Below are 15,864 nucleotides of genomic sequence, written 5' to 3' on the forward strand. Positions count from 1 at the left end.
AATAGGGTGGTTCTTATTTAAAACCAAAACAAATAGCAACACCAAAATGGAAAGTAACAAGTACTAATGAGGATATAAAGAAATTGCAACCCTTGTACATTGCTAGTGGGACTGAATGGTACAGTTACTGTGGAGAACGGTGGCTGTTTCCCCCCAAATTAAACAGAATTACCATATGATCCAGCAAAATGACTCATAGAGATATACCCCAAAAAATTGAGAACAGAAAATTGTATACCAATCTTCCTAGCAGCATTATTCACAACAGCCCAAAGGTAGAAACAATTATAGTGTGCCCATCAGCAGATGAATAAGTATGGTGTTACAATGGAATATTATGCATCAATAAAAAAGAATGAAATTCAGATCATGCTTCAATATGGATGAAACTTGGGAACATTATGCCAAGTGAAATAAGTCAGATACAAAAAACAAATTTGTATGATTCCACTTAGATGAGTTATTTAGAGTAGTAAAATTCATAGAGTAGAGGTAATCTTCAACTGTGGGGAGGGAGGAGTAAAGAGTTATGGTTTAATGGGCACAGGGTTTCTTTTTTTGATGATTAAGTAATTCTGGAAAAGGGTAGTGGTGATGGTTATACAACATTTTGAATGTACTTATTTCCAATGAATTATACACTTAAAATGGTTAAAATGGTAAATTATATGTGATGTATATCACAAAAATGGAGGAATGTGTAGCTAACACTATGTGGCCACAAAGACTTCTGCTCCTTGAACCCACATGATGCCATCCTTTTGGTACATTCTTTGGGTATGGTCCTTGTCCTCTTCATCCAAGTTGGCAGCATCCATAGTCAAGGCTGTAGATCTGGGAGGGGTTTAAGAGAAAGAGGCCATGGGCTGGGGTTATTGCTCAGTGGTAGAGCGCTTGCCTTGCATGTGTGAGGCACTGGGTTCGATTCTCAGCAATGCATATGAATAAATAAATAAAATAAAGGTCCATCAACAACTAAAAAAATATTAAAAGAAAAAGAGGCCATATGATAACTTCCAGGAAAGAAGTTGCCACACAACACTTTTGTCTCAATCCTTTTGGCCATAACTCTCTCATGTGGCCTCATTTTTCTGCAAGGGAGACTGGCAGTTGTATTCATTACTATGAGCATCTTTGTGCACTGCTAAAAATTACTGTTGAAAAAGGAGAGGAAGGATAATGGCAGGCAGCCAGTTGTCTGTACTTGCCACCAGCTGCTTAATTGGGATTCGATGCCCATTCTTTCTCATCTTCTGACATTTGGTAGATAGAATATCCTTTTCCCTCTCATATTGTCTCCTTTCTTCTTGTCATTTAAATGTTCTCAAGTCTCTCCTATCTTAGCATGGTATAATACAAGAGAATTTTTAAAAAACCATGAATAAAGTCTGTATGTATTGTCAGTGTTTATGTTATGCCTCAGCTCCTTGTACAGGGCATTGTACAAAGAAGTTTTTCAGTAACTATTAAGAGTGACAGATGAGGGGTTGAAATCTTGTTGTCGGGCTTTTATTAGCTGGTTGAAAGGGAGATGCTCCTCTCTATCTTTAATTATGGCACAAACAACAGAACCGATTCTACCACTGAGAGTACCCAAGGAAGCAAAATTTATTGACATTTCTGATTTTATTGCTTACCCAGCTTCATTGACATTTGGCAAACTATGTAATCTCCATGAGACTCAAGTTTCCTCATTTGAAGAAGTGAAGACCTGCTGACTTCGCAAAATTCTTAGGATTTAATGAGAAAACTGTGGTAAAGAATATTCCTGGTAATACTGTTTGGGTTTTCTATGGTGATTTTTTTAAGGCCAAGCAGTATCTTTATACTTATTATTTTATTTCTGTAAAATGATTTTAAAAATGTGAATGTCTTTATATAATGGAATATGTTCAACAATAAAAGTGGATGAAGTACTAATACATTCTCCAACAAGAATGAACCTTGAAGATATAGTGGTTCATATTGTATGATACCATTTATGTGAAATGTCTAAAATAGGCGACTAGATTAAAGGTCACTAGGATGTGTAGTAGGGGAGGATGGTAAGTGACCAATGAAGGGCATGGGGTCTCTTTTGGGGGTGATAAAAATTGGTTACACAACTGTGCGATTACATTAAAAGCCACCGAATTGTTTTTTTTTTTTTTTTTTTTTTTTTTGGGTACTGGGGAATGAATCCAGAGATGCTTAACTACTAAGCCACATCCCCACCCCTTTTTTATTTTATTTTGAGACAGGGCCTCACTAAGTTGCTGAGGCTGACTTTGAACTTGTGATCCTCCTGCCTCAGTCTCCTGAGTCACTGGGATTACCTGTGTGTGCAACCATGCCCAACTGAATCGTACACTTTAAAAAAAAGGAAAAAAAAACAACACCTGAAATGCCCTTATAGGGATGGACACACACACACACACGCACACACACGTATATTTTTTTGGTACCAAGGATTGAACCCAGGGGCACTTGACCATAGAGTCACATCCCTAGCCCTTTTTATTTTTTATTTTGAGACAGAGTCTCACTAAATTGCTTAGGGCCTTGCTAGGTTGCTGAAGCTGACTTTGAACTTGTACCTCTTGCCTCAGCCTCCCGAGTCACTGGGATTACAGGCATGTGCCATGGTACCCGTCAGGGCAATGCAAGTTTTTTGCGGGGGGTGGTGCTGGGGTTGAACCCAGGGCCTTAGGTTCATGTGAGGCATACACTCTGCCAACTAAGCTATATCCCCAGCCCAAGGGCAATGTAATTTTAAAAGAATACTTCTAAAACTATTTGTGTTAACTTTGGTCGCACAATTTATCCTTGATTTTTCTGTAATAGAAACATCTGGTCTATAGCTACCTGAGTTTGAGTTTTCTTCATCTCATGGCTAAACTGAATTGACTTGACATTGTATTAATAGATTTTTGTTATTGCTGTTCTCATTCCAGGGCTAGGCAACTCTTGGCACATTGGGAAGTCTCAGAGCATGGTTAGGAAGTGAGAATGCCCCCTCACAAGTACCATGATAGAGAATATAAAATAAGAACTTAAATAGTTACTCACATCTAGTTAGTTAGTTCACGTGAACATTTAATATTATAGAAGTTTCATAAGTGCAGCTGGTACATGGTATCTGCATGGTTAGGCAAATACTTCTGAGGGAAGTAGGAACAGTGGGGAGGCATCCTGGACAAGGGAATGCTTAGGCTTTCGTCCCTTTCATACACACTTAATAAATATAGACTGTACCTCAGGACTATTGTATACCCAAGTAACGGCCAGTTTTTTCCCTCAGTGGAGAAGACAGACAATTCTGCAGTTACAGAGCAGGATTAGAAGCACTGCTCTAAAGGTGAGCACAAGGTGCTCTGGATATCTTGACTTGGTCCATTGGACAAGTAGGACATCCTCGATAGAGGAGATGATGCTTGAACTGTGCACTGAAGGTTGGGTCATCAAAGGTTTGGAGGACACAGTTGTTCTGGATTCCAGGAACTGTGAATAATTCAGTACCTCTGGAGTCCAGGTTACAAGTGGTGATAAGCCAGGAGAGATGAATCACAAGTGCCTTGTATGCCATCTTCCTGAGAGAGTAGAAAATAAAGATGTTGAAGAGAGTGTATAAGATGTTCAGATTTACAACTTAGAAATATGCTAACTGCATGTGGAAACTGGAATAGAGACTGATGAGAAGGAGGGCAGGAATGTTTCAGGAGACAGGGCTGTCCTTTAGGATAGAAGTAGATGGAGATAAAAAATTTTCATGAATAAGAATTGATCCCTGGTTGAATGTGTCAGCAGTCTGTTCACATGACCCTGAGACCTATCCACCATTGTCCCTTCTCAGTTTGACCCCATCCTGCCTTCCAAGACTTGTCTCCTCTTCCTCTTCATGAAATGCTTGTCTTTTGCTTACAGTTCCCAAAATACATGATAGTTTTGTGCCACAGTCTTTGATCCTGCCTTTATCTTTACCTGGAATGGATCTCACTTCTCTTCTTTACCTGCCCAGATCTTGAAATCATGACTCCTTTGGAATCATTCCATGATAAAATGATCTCTTTCTCCTCTGAAATCATTATGTTTAATATGTCTACCATTCATTGGAAGATACTGATATTGTGCCTTGTCACATGTTTTCTTAGCTTCAAGTTGTTGTTTAACTCTTAACTGTTGCAGCAGGTAGAATGATAGGGCCATTGGATAGCAGATGACTTTCCTGAAACCCCTTCCTAGCCCTCTTGCCCTGTGTAATCTGGAGGAATCTCTTTTACCACTTCTCATTATAGTACTAACATATTTATTGCAGAACACTTGGAGAATTTAAAGGTGTGTAAAACGAAGTAACCACCAATACCAAAAGCACCGTGCATAGGTACCTATTCCTGTAATGCCCTCTCCACTCTCTAGTTTATTCCTCTGTTGAGAATTACATGTGTGTGTCTAGGGAACAAAGAGTCATCCTATACATGCTATTTTGTAATTGCTTTTTTCATTATATTGTGGCATTGATGAATCAAAACATATGAAGACTTTTAAGTTCAATTTGATGTGGGGGGGGGCAATGGAAAATTGTACTAAAAACTCAATAGTGACTGTCTCTGTGGAGTAGTACTATTCAGTGATATTGCTCTGCATGGATATCTTTCTGTAGTGTTGAAAGTTTATATCCGAATAACATTTAACCATGTGTGGTGGCATAGTCCTGTAATCCCAGCAGCTTGGGAGGCTGAGGCAGGAGGACTGCGAGTTTGAAACCAGTCTCAGCAACTTAGCCAGGCCCTGTCACTAAAAAGATATGAGAAGGGCTGCGGATGTGGCTCAGTGGGTAAGCTTCCCTGAGTTCAATCCCCAGTACCAAAAAACAAAACAAAACATAAATAACATCTGTGTTTTGAAGGCATAGTAATTTGTACCTTTGCCTAATCTAGGCTTATATTTATATTATAAACAAACTAAACCTAGTTTCCTTTAGATGGATAAAAAATGGTATCCTACTATTTTAATTTTGTGAAATGCTATCTTTTCATCATTTGCCTCTTTTTCTTTAGTTATTTCTATTTCTCTTGTCTCCTAGTGAGTTAGATTTTGAGTTCTAGTTAATAAATATGTGTGACCTTTCACAAATTGCTTAGTATTATATGTATGCATGTATGTATTTATTTTTTGTGCTGGGAAATTGAACCCAGGGGTGCTTACCACTGAGCCACATCCCCAGCCTTTTTTATTTTGAGACAGGGTCTCGCTAAGTTGCTTAGGACCTCACTAAGTTGCTGAGACTGGCTTTGAACTTGTGTCCTGAGTCGCTGAGATTACAAGCATTTGCCATCACAACCAGCTTCTCACTTAATATTTTCAAGCCTTAGTTTACTTATGAGTAAAGGAAGAATGATACTTCAAATATTGTGATGATCGAGATCATGTATTGAAAGTACTTAGTAACATATAAACCATACAAAATGTAAAACAAAATTATATTTATTGGTTTTATATTAGTCAGTGGACATGAGCTGTAAAGCTGACTTTGCTTTTTTGTTTATTTTTATTTGGAAAAAGGCAAAAAGGCAGATAGGGCCTTCATTAATATTTATTTTGGTGGCATGGTGGGAGCCATGAGATTTGGTATCAAAGAACGTGGGTTTATGCCACATAGTTATTAGGTATGCTAGACAGCTAGAATGTATGGCATAAGCATAACTTCAGCCAGAATCAGAAGTGTTGAGGGAGCATTTGGGTGGGCACATGTCAGAGAGCTTGGCGAGTTGGTAGAACACTTGTGCAAAGCTCCTGCACACTGTTTAACTGAATGATAGTTTAAGGGAGCAGGTTTATGTAAGTTCCACTAACTGAACTCTCCGTTTATCCAATTCTACCCCTCACAGTGTGGTGAAATGAAAATTGGTCAAAATCGTGATTCTAACAAGAAAGACTGAGAAGTTCCTCTGAATCATCAAAGGTAGATATAATTCCATCCAACATGATTTTTGTGTGTTCTTTTATCTTCACATCCCTGGAAACATAGGTACCAATCAATTATCCAGAACACTGAATTCTGGATAGTGGGGAACCAGGCTGTGGAAAAAACTCTATTAAAGTACTAGATGGCCTCCTGGCCTCTGATTTCTGGCTCTGCATTCCCTTTTATCCAAGGACAAGATGTTACAAAAATAGCTGAGTGACTTCCAAGAGCAGTCCTGTGAACTCCTCCTCTGACTGCACCAGCGGAGGAGGTTGAGTCATGAGCAGCATAGTGTTGATACCCTTGGTTCTGTTAGTGATTGACCTAGTCAGGTTCTTCAGCCAGGAGGACAGAAGCTCTGGGAAAGTTTTTTCTGACTCATTCCCATTATGATTCACAGAAAATATTTATTCTTGTTTTGTTTATTTATTTGTTTATTTTTAACAGACATTCCTTCTGTGTGTGTGCGTATGCGCATGAGAGAGAGAGAGAGAGAGAGAGAATATGAATAGTAAGGTAGGGTGAAGGTATAGATCCTCCAAATGAACATTCTTACCCACAGGAATATTTGGGGCTATTTGTCCAGTTAGCTTTTGTTGTCCTGGGATGTTCACTCTGGGGCTGGGGGCAGGGGGAACTCAGTACATAGTGCCCTTTTATCTAGCCCAGGACTAAATATTTGAAAAGAAGGATGTTATTTTTTACACAATTGAGTTTCAAGCATTATGTGCCCTTGCCTTCCCTGTCATTTCCTGCCTGAGAATCCCTACCCCAACACCACACATACGCGCATGGGACTTGGTTGTTTCTGAGGAATTCATGTGAGTCAGGGAGTTGAGCTCTCCTTAGGTGGTGTCTCTTCAAGGGAAAGTCCAGACTCCTTAGTGGAAATGTGTGTCCTCTGGAGCCTGGCTCAGTTCCCTCCCTCACCTCATCTCTCTCTGTTCTATATATACCTTCTATTCAGTTTCTAGTTAAGGGTTTTCTATTCCCCTTTCCTATTTTTTTGCACTTCATAATCTGTTACTGGAATATTCCTTGCATTCAGCTTCCTTTCTTATCATTTTTCTGTTCTTCCATCCCCACAGACCCTGTTCTCTTCCCATCTCCTCTGTGGTGGTCATGGTGTTGTGTGCCTACTGTGGGCCAGCTGTTATTCTAGATCAATTGATTGATCTATCTCTCTTTTCCCAGAGTTTAAAACAATCATGTAAAATAATTCCAGTCATCCTTATTTGCAGATGAGAAAATAATAACAGAAAGTTAAGTTTCTGAACCCAACTGCTGAGTAGCAGAGCCATGGTTATTCTTCACCTCAGTATTTAACTCCACCATGCTGGTTTTTCTTGAAGTCTTCTGGATTAAACTGACTGTACCAGCCCCCTACTCTTACACACTCTCCTTTGCTTTGTGAGTCCAGTGTTTGGCAGTCAGTCACATATGATCACCTTGCCACATTCTGGGGATACTAACTCTTCTTCGGTGTGTCTTTTCTTCCCATTAAGCTGACTTTACACAGTGAGTGAGTTTGTTTGTTTTACTTAATTGATGCTGGCTAGGAACAAATGAGTTATTTCTCCTAGTTGTTACATTTAGCTTAGTTAGTCATTTACATCCTACCGTGTTTGTCCTCACTAATTAAGTAGTCTTATTGCAAGTTATCTTTCTGTCCTTTTCCTACACTTTATTTCCTAGAAAAGAGAGAAAAGAAAAGTTTCATGATTGGACTCTCTACCATCTCCTCCCCTTGACACTCCCCTGGAAAAAAACAAAAACAAAAAAACAGAAAAATTAAGTGGAATAAAAGAGAACTAGTCATAGTTTGGTGCAAGGAATGAAACAGATGCCAATTTGACTAAATTCCATTGTTTTCTGTTAGACATGGGCTGTTTGATAAAAGAATTATAAATGTAGATATGCTGTGGGCCTGCTTGGGACTTCATTTCCAGGGTGTAAAAGTCTCATTGAGGCTCTGCCTTCTTATTTGCAGAGTGGAAAGTGAATATTTATCTTTAAGAATAATTACCTCTGATTACCCTTTTCAATTGACTGATTGCTAGAGAAATATACGTAAAGACCCCTAGCCTAATTTTTTTTTGAGGAGTGGGATGGGTACCATGGATTGAACTCAGGGGCACTTGACCACTGAGCCACATTCCCAGCCCTATTTTGTATTTTATTTAGAGACAGGATCTCACTGAGTTGCTTAGCGCCTCGCCATTGCTGAGGCTGACTTTGAACTCGGTCCTCCTGCCTCAGCCTCCCAAGCTGCTGGGATTACAGGTATGTGCCACCATGCCTGGCTTCTGGACTAATTCTTGATACACCTACCATCTAAATCTCTTGAGACTTGAATAGATCCCATCCCTAAGTACCCAGTGATGGCCATACACTGAACTCTTCTCTGCATTTACAATGGTTATTTCTGTGAAATACATTGAAAATTTTGCACAGTGCAAAGTAAGCAGATTGGATTTTAAATTCTTTATGTTCTGTGAAGGATCACTGAAGAGATGTTATCATATACGTAGAAACTGGGAACTGGGAATTAATCATGAGTAAGAATAGTAGTTATTGGCAGAAGTTTAAATGTGAGTCTTCCATGTTTTATGGGTATATTTCACTTGTTCTAGATATCTGTGTCACCATTATATGGATTTAGGAGGTAACCAGTTGGAAAAACTTTCTGAGAGGAGAAACTGCATTGTGAAATGAAGACTGTGAGAGTGCCATTGTATGGCAAAACTCAGTCTAGGCCTTTGCAGTGAAACATTTTAAGCTGCACTTTGTGGGAAAGGAGGAATGGTTGTCTGGTAACCAAAAGAATTGCAGATGAAATACATCTCACTGTTTCATGTTCAGCTGGGGAAAGTATGTGCACTGAATAAAAACTGAAAATAAGGTAAATTTTATTGGTAATTTTGTTGAGTCTCTTAATAAGCCAGTGTTTTCCAAACTGGGATATATTATATATCAGTGGGTGTGAAATCTATTTTGAGGGTCTTCTTTAGCATTTAAACATACATTGAATAGAAAATAGTGTACAATGGAAAACAGAGTGAATTGCAACAGTAATGATAATTATCTTTTTGTGAAACTTAATATGTCACACACACACACACACACACACACACACACACTCTAAAATATATTTCTCAGTATGAATCTTGGTCCAAAAAATCCAAAGGCTATATTAAAGCATGGCTGTCATCCTAGGGTCCTGGGATATCAGTTGTGATGCCTAGGCCCTCCTGGATTCTCAGTGGGTGCTGGAGGAAACTGGGAGTAACGGAAAGGAGAATGGAAGGAGGCTCTGTGATTTGGGAGGAGAAGTGCTGACCAGTCACTCTGGCTCCACCCTGATGCTGCTGCCTTGCGCAGGCTGAGTGCAGTACTCATCTTGCAGAACTCTGCTTCGCTTAGAGCTCTGCATGCAGTTTCGAAGCCAAACCTTAGCAGTTGGAGTGTAGCTCTGTGGACTTGCCTGGCATGCTCATGGCTCTGGGTTCAATAATCAGAGCTATAAAACTGAAACAATGAGTGAAGCCATTGTTGGTGGTGCTGTTTTAAAGGTAACCATACAAACAGGTTTTAGTTTCTTGACTGAGGAGAAGTATAAGGAAACATCTTTCTTGAAATTCCCTCTTACTCTTACTCTTCTCACACAATTTCACTTATATTTTGAGGCAATAGCACAATTCCTTTGGGGTATAGACCAGAAGGGACTTTTCCACTTGGGGTATTGACTAGCACCTGAACCCTCTTCCTTTTTTGAGTGATGTTTAAGTTGAAGGAAGTGTGGATGCCTAACTAGGGAAGAACTCGGTTTGGCCTCTTGGATCCCTCCTTTCCAGGACTTTGAATCTGGAGGGAATAATGTACATACATGGGAGAGACCTGAGATCATGCCTGGTAGCCACTGAATGAGGTCCAGTTGTGGTGAGATTTTGTTGACCAGTGGTAATGGTGATAACAATGGTGTTCCCAGCAGGCCATTCCTGTGTCCTGTCTTTCCCTTAAACTCACTTTCACCCCAGGTAAGCAGAATTAATTCCTGATTTTTTTTTTTTTTCATCTGAGAACCTTAGTGGTTTGAGTTACAGGAACCATGTTAGATGGATTTCTCCCTAAACAGAGATTCCTGCATAGCCAGGAATCAAATTAACTTAGTACAAGTTGTCAGAACCTGGGGGACTCAGGATTGTTTCTTTAAATTATGGTTATCTTCAAACTTTGTCAGATGGCACCTTTATAAGATTTTATGTCTTTGTACCAAGACATTTTGGAAGTACAAATGAATGAAAAATTATGTTAAGAGTGCTTCATAATGTGGTTTCAAACATTTGTACGTTAGGGTTGGTTTGTTTCTTTTTCTTCTTTTTTTTAATCTAAAGGGTTTTAAAAACCTTGTGTGCACTCACAGAAAACTGATCTAATGGGCATAAAAGCTTTTTATTTTAGTGTAAGAGTTTGGGGAAATCTTGAATCATCACATCAACCTATGAAGTAGATAATTTTACTATTTTACATTGGAAACAGAATCTCAGGTTAAGAAACTTGCCTATGTCACACAGTAAGTGCCCCCCCCCCACAGGTTTATTTAGGAAAGCAGATACATATTCAAGGGAGGCGGGTCATCTCTAGAGAGACACCTTTAGGGTCAATCACAGCATACACAGTCATGGGAAAATGCGAGCCATCTCCAGAGGGAGAGACAGCTCACACAGGGTTAGAGCTGAGATCTGAACCAGGTTAGGATGACTCTAGACCCAGGCTTCTAACTGTTTCTGGTCTGTAAGGAACCCCAGAGATCATCTATTACTTTTTCATTATGTAGGATTTGAGCTCAGATTGCTTAAGAGGCTTGCTCTAGACTGAGCAGGTTCTGGCTGGAACCTGGACCTCTTTCTGATTGGCATTTTGTCTTACTGCCTACAGGAAGAAGCTGTAGACCTTGTCCTCAATTGTACCCTCCTTCACTTTCGCATGCTTTCTGCTATTTTCCTTCATGATCCCTCCTGGTCTGCATATGCCTTCCTGTACATACACCATCTCGATTTCCTTCTAACCCTTTCCTTAAACATGTTTATCCTTCCTTTCTGTCTTGTATCTTCATTTCTTCAAGCTAGGAGTAGGTTCATGCTCCCAGATAATGCCACAGACCAAACCATCACCTTTTGCCTTCTTGACTCACACAGTTTTTATCATCTGTCTTGGCAACCCTTCACAAGTCACCCTCTGACTTGAGGTACCAGTATATGTGTTAGCCTTGCCAGGTGTTAATGAAACTACAGAACTTTGATGGGCTCACACATATTTATATTACTTGTTTAAATCCCCTGAAGCCCTACACCTAGTCCAGGGCAGTGTGGGAAATGGAAAGGCAGCAAGCAGTTTCCAGACTTGGCCTTGCCACTTCCTGGTCAGTTGACCATGGGAAGCCAAGTCCTCCCATCTGTGAAAGGGGCTGTGAGACTTGAATGTGGCTTTAGAAGTTACAACCCTTTTTAATTGATAGAAGTACTGTTTAAATGTAAGGTTTTATTGCAGTGGCACAGGTGCTTCATATGTATTTTAGGAATGAATGATTAAAAGCATATTCTGTAAAGCCGTTCTCTCCACTTCCCCCTTGTTGAGTGGCCACTTCTGCATCCATGTTTTTGACTCCTGGGAAGGACATGTGGATAGCTTCACTAAAGCTTATGTTCTGTGCTTTTTAATAACATTTTAGATGTACTAGTAGTAATTAGTTTCAAAGAAGAAAAAATAAAAAGAAAACTCAGTGAAGTATCTTGATACAATGTAGCTTTTAGAGAGACACTTATTGACTTTAATTAAGCAAAGTACTAAATTTACTTTGATCAGAAACCTCCTCTCGGCTAAAGCGGGCGCATTGGGAGCAGCACAGAGAGCTCTGAACCATTGAATTGGCATTGATTGTTTGATCATCCCTAGAAGTTTATTGTAAATGAAGCAGCATTTACGATTCTGGGTATTCCTGGAATTGCTGCTATAGTTAGAAGTGAGTTATTCTGTGTGGCAGGAGTGGCATATAGAAAAGCCGTAATTCTGACTTGCTGACAGGAAAAACTAGGAGATTTTGTATTTATATTATGTCATCCTTTTGGCTGGAATCCATCAGCTTTATAGTATCTTGCAATGCTTTCATCAGAACCCTTATCCAGGGTCTTACCAAGTAATGGGGGTCTTGGGAACAATAGATACAAGTCCTGTGACTCTGAGGGTGTGAAGCCACTGTGATGAGCTGAAAGAGAAGCAAAGACAGTTTCCCTGGTGTGGCGTGTGTGTTGGTCCATAAGAAGTTTCCCTGCCCACACAGGGTGGGCCTGTGCTAGACATCACCAGAAGCTTCTCCCCCTGCTACAGCAGTGGTGCATAGCAGTGCATTGGTTGTGAGCTGGAATGCAGACAAGGTTGGGGCACTTTAGTGACTTTTTTTAATGATGCTTTTTTTTCAGTATCTGGAGGGAGGGGTGTGTTGGAATGATGTTAGTCTCCTAGATGGATATGAGACTTTGAAAAGTACTAAAATGCCAGAGAAGACAGTGGTATTGGAGATGGAGTCATTTTAAAGCAGTTTCCCCTGCTGTGGAAAGAGCAGTTCCTAGGAATTGGTCATGTGTGTGACTCTTGGCACTTGTACACCTAAAACCTCTCATGCTTTTTATGCTGCAAGCATAAGATGCTGAAGATGCTTAGTACATATCAGGGTTCCCTCTCCTTGACTAGAACTGCACTGTAATCAGTTTAATAGAAATATGGTCATAATATTGTGCTTCCTGCATGCTAGACTCTGTTGGGCACTTTATATACGTTAGCTCATCTAACTCTTGACAACTCTGTGAGATAAAGACTGTCTGTATCTCTCCATTTACATTGAGAACTTTGAGGTTTGGGCCTGTTAAGTAACTTGCCTAAGATTACAACAACTAGCAGGAGCCAGGATTCAAACCCAAGTTAGTAGGGCTCTAGCCCATCTCCCAGCCTCTCTACAGTGTTTTTTGAAACTCAGGAAATGGGACTCTGATGTGTGTCCAGGCTTCTGCTAAGAATCCCTGTTTATTCTCTTGCTCTTCCAAGCAGGTTACAGCCCAAATTAGCACTCTGCCTTTCTGAGCACTTTGATATCCATAGCTTCTTTTGAAAAAGGTATTGTGTATAAGTACATAATGAAGACTTTTTTTGGGGGGGAAGTGATATATCAGGGATTGAGCCCAGGGCACTTAACTACTGAGCTACATCCCCAGCCCTTTTTATTTTTTAGTTTGAGACAGTGTCTAGCTAAGTTACTTAGGGCCTTGGCTAAGTTGCTGAGGCTGACCTTGAACTTGAGATACTCCTGCCTCAGCCTCCCTAGTCGCTGGGATCACAGGCATATGCCACCATACCTGCCTCTAATGAAGACTTTTTGAAAGATCTTTTTGGTCCTTACACCAACCCTTTAGCAGGATGTTTTCTCTCAGGTAAATGGGTGGGGAAACTGAGGCTCACCAATCTTAAGGTTGTTGCCTTTTAAAAAGGTCTGTGGTCTTAAAATTTCATTTTGTCTCTTTTAGGACATTTTCAAAATTACACATTTTCCTTTTCCATTTTTATGAGTTTAGTTCATCAATATTTTATTTGTATTTTTATTTCAGAAATCAGTCTTTGATTCCTTGAAGACACATAAAATAGCTACTCATGATAGTTGAGATGGTATCCTTAGTGAAAATAATCAGTTGTCAATAATATATTATTTTGATTCTTGTCATTGACTTTAGCTGTCACCTAGTTGATTTTTACCATATAAATCTGGCAGCAACTTTTGGCCAAAAGAACCACATTCTGATGGTTCTATTTGTGAACATTAAAACGGTCTGTTTTTATTTCTCTTCTGTTCACTATCCAATCAATTGCCTTTTGCTTGCACGGATATCAGTATTTCAAAAAGATGTTCTTGAAAATTAAGAGTTTCAGTATCTGGAATTTGTATCTTAGAAAAGTATTTGTAATATCCCATCTATTGCATCTAGGCTCTGTTCCCACTCACAGAACTGTTTTTCTTGTACTTTCCCTCATTCAGAAAGTATCAGATGTACTTGTCTCTTGCATAATATGATAAACTAAAGAAATTTGAGGAATGGGCAAAAGTTCTCTTGATTTTTTTTTTTTGCATATAAAGCAGCATCTACAAATTGAGACACAAAGATAATCCTCTATTACCAAAAGAAAGATGCTTTCTTTCAAATCTGTAAATTTTATAAAGTGAAGAATTCACTGCTTACATAAAAAAGTTGATTGTTCATCTTCATCCTTTCCAATTTCTAAGTTACTTTGTATTCATTTGAGTTGGAAATTGAACCCAGTGAGTCATGTTCTTTTTTTAAAGGATTATTTTGTGATTCCTACTGATTTGTTTCTAGCATTGAAGTTTTGTTTTTAGCTTATAGTAAGAAGATGAAATTGATTTCCTGGAATTATCTAAAAAGTGTTTATAAATTGATCTTGCTCCTTTTCTGCTTGCTCTAAAAGTAATCAGCTAGGTCGTATTGTCTTTTTTGAAAGAAATGTTACTTAGAAGAAGATATCACACAAATGTTTCCCTAAGAAGCACTTGTCATCCTGAATGAGCACAGTTGTCAATTCTTTTAAAGTGGATCAGCAGTTTGATGTTTAAAGTGCTTAGAATAATGTGTAACATTTTAAGTGCTATGTGGGTGGTTTTTATTTTATTTTTTATCAGTAGAATGTCAATTCTCTGAGAGCAGGACTTTTGTTGTTATTAAATCAGCATAGAAAATGTATAATGTGTAAGAATTCTGTTGTTAACTTTGTTTTCTTAAAGAGTTTAAGTTTAGCATCACAAATTTATGCCATTTTATTGTCCTGCCCAATAATATTGGAGGTTGGTTTGAAGATTAGGTACAAAGTGATTTCAGTATAGTGTTGTTTTGTAATAGAGAAGGAATGATGTGGAAACCAAAGTCTCTTCGATAACAGTTTTTCATTCTAGTTCTAGAAGAATTTTTATGGTTTAATCTGACCCTTGACTTTTATGTGAGTCCCAGAGAAATTTGTGACTCCCAAGTTTAAGTAACAAATGGTCCGATGGTCAATCTTATAAAGCTTTATATATTCTAAAAAGTTTTCGGTGGTGGCCCTTCTGTGAGAAGCCCAGGTCTGTGAGACTCATTCATCCCTTCCTGCCCTAAGGGGCCTGAGTCTATGTCCCTTTCCTGGCTTGTGACAAGTGTCTTTGTGACAAGGTTTTTCATGGTCAGAGTGGTGAGTTTTCTGGTCTGTTTTGTCCCTCCATGATCGTAGCAGGTAAGTGTTTGCTGTGTGAAACCTGGGACTGAGAGACCCTGGACACATGCTGAGTGAGTGGTGCCTGAGCCCAGGCGTAAAGAGGGGGATCGTAGACGGTTTCCCCAGTCACGCATCCAGTTTTTCCTTCATGGCATTTTTAGCTGTTTGAAGTGACCACTGTCTGTGCTTCTCTGATTCTATTGTTCCTGTAGACTCTAAGCTCCTTGTGGGCAGAAATCATATTGCTCTTTTTCTTTGTCATGGCCGTCTCTTCTAGATCAGTTTCTGACTTGGAGAACTGCACAAAAATACTTGTTGAATGGAAGAGTCTTCTAAAAATGGCATTTGAAGTGTGGCTTCTGAGCCAAAGCAAAGTGTTCGTATTTAGCTAATTTCTAAAGCTCTTTTGATAGGACAGGGTGTCTATTTACATTAAAGTAATTAATTGTATTAATTTTTTAAAAACTGAAGATATAACAATTTGTTCTATGAATCTTGTTAAAGTTATTCATATCAAAATAACCAAATCAAAGTCATGACATCAAAACCCACATTTGAACCTACTGCCTGCCCTATTGTCATTACTTTTGCTAAAGTCTCACCCACTCCAG

The 15,864-nt window shown here is 39.2% G+C and overlaps 1 protein-coding gene across 2 annotated transcripts in view; it reads left to right on the forward strand.

Annotated features, from left to right (window-relative positions):
* The window catches only part of Jak1 (Janus kinase 1), a 132,488-nt gene that overhangs the window by 62,646 nt on the left and 53,978 nt on the right, over window positions 1-15,864 (forward strand). The window contains exon 2 of one of the 2 annotated variants that reach the window (XM_047540320.1): window positions 5,868-5,941. The exons of the other annotated variant lie outside the window; for it this stretch is intronic. The gene's annotated coding sequence lies outside the window, so the exon portion shown is untranslated. The remainder of the gene's footprint in view (window positions 1-5,867; window positions 5,942-15,864) is intronic. 2 annotated transcript variants of the gene reach the window in all.

This window comes from Sciurus carolinensis, chromosome 1, assembly GCF_902686445.1.
Source record: "Sciurus carolinensis chromosome 1, mSciCar1.2, whole genome shotgun sequence".
Taxonomy (NCBI): Eukaryota; Metazoa; Chordata; class Mammalia; order Rodentia; family Sciuridae; genus Sciurus; species Sciurus carolinensis.